Source organism: Chiloscyllium plagiosum, unplaced genomic scaffold, assembly GCF_037043375.1.
Source record: "Chiloscyllium plagiosum isolate Xiang-an unplaced genomic scaffold, Cpla_swu_hap1 HiC_scaffold_52, whole genome shotgun sequence".
Taxonomy (NCBI): Eukaryota; Metazoa; Chordata; class Chondrichthyes; order Orectolobiformes; family Hemiscylliidae; genus Chiloscyllium; species Chiloscyllium plagiosum.
This window is the reverse complement of record NW_028270190.1, coordinates 18,341,085-18,345,213: the sequence shown is the minus strand read 5'-3', so window position 1 is coordinate 18,345,213 and position 4,129 is coordinate 18,341,085. Positions and strand designations below refer to the sequence as shown.

Below are 4,129 nucleotides of genomic sequence, written 5' to 3'. Positions count from 1 at the left end.
ATCATGAGGGGCATGTATCGGGTAAATAGATAAGTTTCTTTCGCTCAAGTGTGGCAGTGCAGAACTAGAGGGTATAAACCAGGTGTGGGAGGGCGAGAATTGGAAAGGCAGTGATGGCAATGGCTGCGCGCAGAGGGTGGTGTGTTTGTGGAATAAGTTGCCAGACAAGCAGGTGATGGATGGTATAATTCCAATACTTTTAAGGAATCTTAACGTGTATTTGAATAGGAAGGGTTTGGAGAGACATGGGTCAAGTGCATGCAATCGCGGTTGGATCAATTGAAGATATCTGTTTGGAATGGACGAGTTCGGCCGAAGACTGTGCTTTCAGTGCTGTCCATATCTAATGAGCTCTATGATAGTGCAGCTGAAATGATAAAAAAGATAAATAAATTCAATGAAGAAAATTGTCTCAAGTTGTTGAATTCAAAAAACTTCAGGTAATGTTATTTCAATTATTTTATTTATCTTTTTTATTTGTGATTTTTTTATTGTTCTGTAACTCTTATTTCTTGATTGTCTCTCTTTCTCTCGCTCCCCACACCATCAATATCTTTTTCCTTTCCACTTCCCGGTTTGCTACCCTTCTCCCCTGCTTTCCATTTTGTCTCAGGTTCACCCACCCCCCACATATTTTCTCACATCGCACTGGCTACAACCTGCGTCATTCACGGCTCCTAATCTCCCTTAGATCTCTCCATGCACTCTCATTATCACCTTTGCATCTGGAGCCCTGACTCACCATCTCTCAGCCTGGTGTAAACAGCTCCCTAATTCTCCCCCTTTTTTATCTTTAACAAATGATCAGTTAGAATCGAAACGTCAGCTCTTTTCTCTCCTTGCAGATGGTGCCAGAACTGCTGAGACTTTCCAGCATTCTCTCTTTTGGTTTCCGATTCCAGCACCCGCAGTAATTTCATTTTATTAATGGCTCTATGATATTGCTGGTGTCATGATAACTCCAGCTTCGATGCATGAGAGGTGTGCAAGCGAATGAATTCCCTCTGGAAGTCGCGTGACAAGTATTAACAGAGATCAAGGAAAATAACATGAACGAATCTTTGATTTGAATTGAAGCCTGAACTCTGGTTCTGCTCCGAGACTGTGCCAGGTCTGCTTAATACTGCATATATTTCATGCTTGGCATTTGTTTGTGAAAACAATTGAGACTGATTGATTTGCTGCAGAAAACATCCAGCAGTCATCATGGGTACGGCGATCAAGTTGTGCGTCTCTCCCTGTCAAATGTTTTATTGCGCAGGTGAGGCTTCCTGTTTCGTGGTTTGGTGGAGCACGTTGTTTGTTAAAATAGCAACGCAGCTGAGATCCGGCATGGGACCAGCGGGTTGATGTTCCATGACAGCGATGGTCGCCTTTTGAATGAATACACATCTCAACCGACCATGTGACAAGTTCTTGCAGACGGTGAAAGTAAAAGCCACGGCGAACACTGACACAGACCTGCTAACGACGGAAGCGCCTCAGATGGTCAGTGCAGGGATTGAACCTACGACCTTGGCGTTATTAGCACCACGCTCTAACCAGCTGAGCTAACCGACCAACGCAGTCAAGTCGCGAAAGCAAATGCCTATATTCCCGGTGCTCACAACCGCGGCGGCTGTTCATTTTCTGCTTCATGTCGATCGCACGATCGTCTGAAATACTTCCTTTCGTTGCAAAGCTTTTCAACGAAAAAAAAGCATTTAGTTTTCCGAACGCGCCTACTCGACTTAACCATTTGCTCTGATATTCAAAATTAAGCACAATGTCCGGACGCATGCAATTTCAATCGCAATGCCACCAGCTCAGCTGCAGCTTGTCATGTTGACAAATATCGTCTGGAGAAACGTACCTTCAACGATCGCTCACTGTTCTACTGGATACTCACAGACGTTTGGAGTCAGGGTTATGTGCTGCTGATAAACTGCTACGAACCTTATGCCAAATGCATTTGAATTGTAATCGAACAGTGGGATTTTTTCTGCTCCCGAACGACGCAGTTGCTTTGGTGTCAGCAACAGCTCAGAAGCCAATTGCACGTTTTCCTCAATCACTCACGTTGCTCATGCAATCTTCGTTTGACAGCATATTTAGCAAGTTATCACGCCTTCCTGCAGCGTTCGTCAGTGACAGATCAGATGCTAAGATGATTGCTTCAGACAGCATGCTACATCCTACATTTGAAAATGGAACAGTTGCAAACGTTTCCAGGCTGAACACTCACTCACTATTTTGCCTGGCGTGTCAGAGGCTGGGAGCGGATCTTATGGAGGCTTTTCAATCATGAGGTGCATGTATCGGGTAAATAGATAAGTTTCTTTCGCTCAAGTGTGGCAGTGCAGAACTAGAGGGTATAAACCAGGTGTGGGAGGGCGAGAATTGGAAAGGCAGTGATGGGCAATGGCTGCGCGCAGAGGGTGGTGTGTTTGTGGAATAAGTTGCCAGACAAGCAGGTGATGGATGGTATAATTCCAATACTTTTAAGGAATCTTAACGTGTATTTGAATAGGAAGGGTTTGGAGAGACATGGGTCAAGTGCATGCAATCGCGGTTGGATCAATTGAAGATATCTGTTTGGAATGGACGAGTTCGGCCGAAGACTGTGCTTTCAGTGCTGTCCATATCTAATGAGCTCTATGATAGTGCAGCTGAAATGATAAAAAAGATAAATAAATTCAATGAAGAAAATTGTCTCAAGTTGTTGAATTCAAAAAACTTCAGGTAATGTTATTTCAATTATTTTATTTATCTTTTTTATTTGTGATTTTTTATTGTTCTGTAACTCTTATTTCTTGATTGTCTCTCTTTCTCTCGCTCCCCACACCATCAATATCTTTTTCCTTTCCACTTCCCGGTTTGCTACCCTTCTCCCCTGCTTTCCATTTTGTCTCAGGTTCACCCACCCCCCACATATTTTCTCACATCGCACTGGCTACAACCTGCGTCATTCACGGCTCCTAATCTCCCTTAGATCTCTCCATGCACTCTCATTATCACCTTTGCATCTGGAGCCCTGACTCACCATCTCTCAGCCTGGTGTAAACAGCTCCCTAATTCTCCCCCTTTTTTATCTTTAACAAATGATCAGTTAGAATCGAAACGTCAGCTCTTTTCTCTCCTTGCAGATGGTGCCAGAACTGCTGAGACTTTCCAGCATTCTCTCTTTTGGTTTCCGATTCCAGCACCCGCAGTAATTTCATTTTATTAATGGCTCTATGATATTGCTGGTGTCATGATAACTCCAGCTTCGATGCATGAGAGGTGTGCAAGCGAATGAATTCCCTCTGGAAGTCGCGTGACAAGTATTAACAGAGATCAAGGAAAATAACATGAACGAATCTTTGATTTGAATTGAAGCCTGAACTCTGGTTCTGCTCCGAGACTGTGCCAGGTCTGCTTAATACTGCATATATTTCATGCTTGGCATTTGTTTGTGAAAACAATTGAGACTGATTGATTTGCTGCAGAAAACATCCAGCAGTCATCATGGGTACGGCGATCAAGTTGTGCGTCTCTCCCTGTCAAATGTTTTATTGCGCAGGTGAGGCTTCCTGTTTCGTGGTTTGGTGGAGCACGTTGTTTGTTAAAATAGCAACGCAGCTGAGATCCGGCATGGGACCAGCGGGTTGATGTTCCATGACAGCGATGGTCGCCTTTTGAATGAATACACATCTCAACCGACCATGTGACAAGTTCTTGCAGACGGTGAAAGTAAAAGCCACGGCGAACACTGACACAGACCTGCTAACGACGGAAGCGCCTCAGATGGTCAGTGCGGGGATTGAACCTACGACTTTGGCGTTATTAGCACCACGCTCTAACCAGCTGAGCTAACCGACCAACGCAGTCAAGTCGCGAAAGCAAATGCCTATATTCCCGGTGCTCACAACCGCGGCGGCTGTTCATTTTCTGCTTCATGTCGATCGCACGATCGTCTGAAATACTTCCTTTCGTTGCAAAGCTTTTCAACGAAAAAAAAGCATTTAGTTTTCCGAACGCGCCTACTCGACTTAACCATTTGCTCTGATATTCAAAATTAAGCACAATGTCCGGACGCATGCAATTTCAATCGCAATGCCACCAGCTCAGCTGCAGCTTGTCATGTTGACAAATATCGTCTGGAGAAACG

General features: G+C 44.3%; 1 non-coding gene across 1 annotated transcript; it reads right to left on the bottom strand.

The window, feature by feature from the left end:
* Positions 1 to 1,486: 1,486 nt before the first annotated feature.
* On the bottom strand, positions 1,487 to 1,560 carry trnai-aau (transfer RNA isoleucine (anticodon AAU)). The gene has a single exon. It is a non-coding gene; the product is annotated as a tRNA-Ile (tRNA).
* Between the last annotated feature and the right edge of the window lie 2,569 nt (positions 1,561 to 4,129).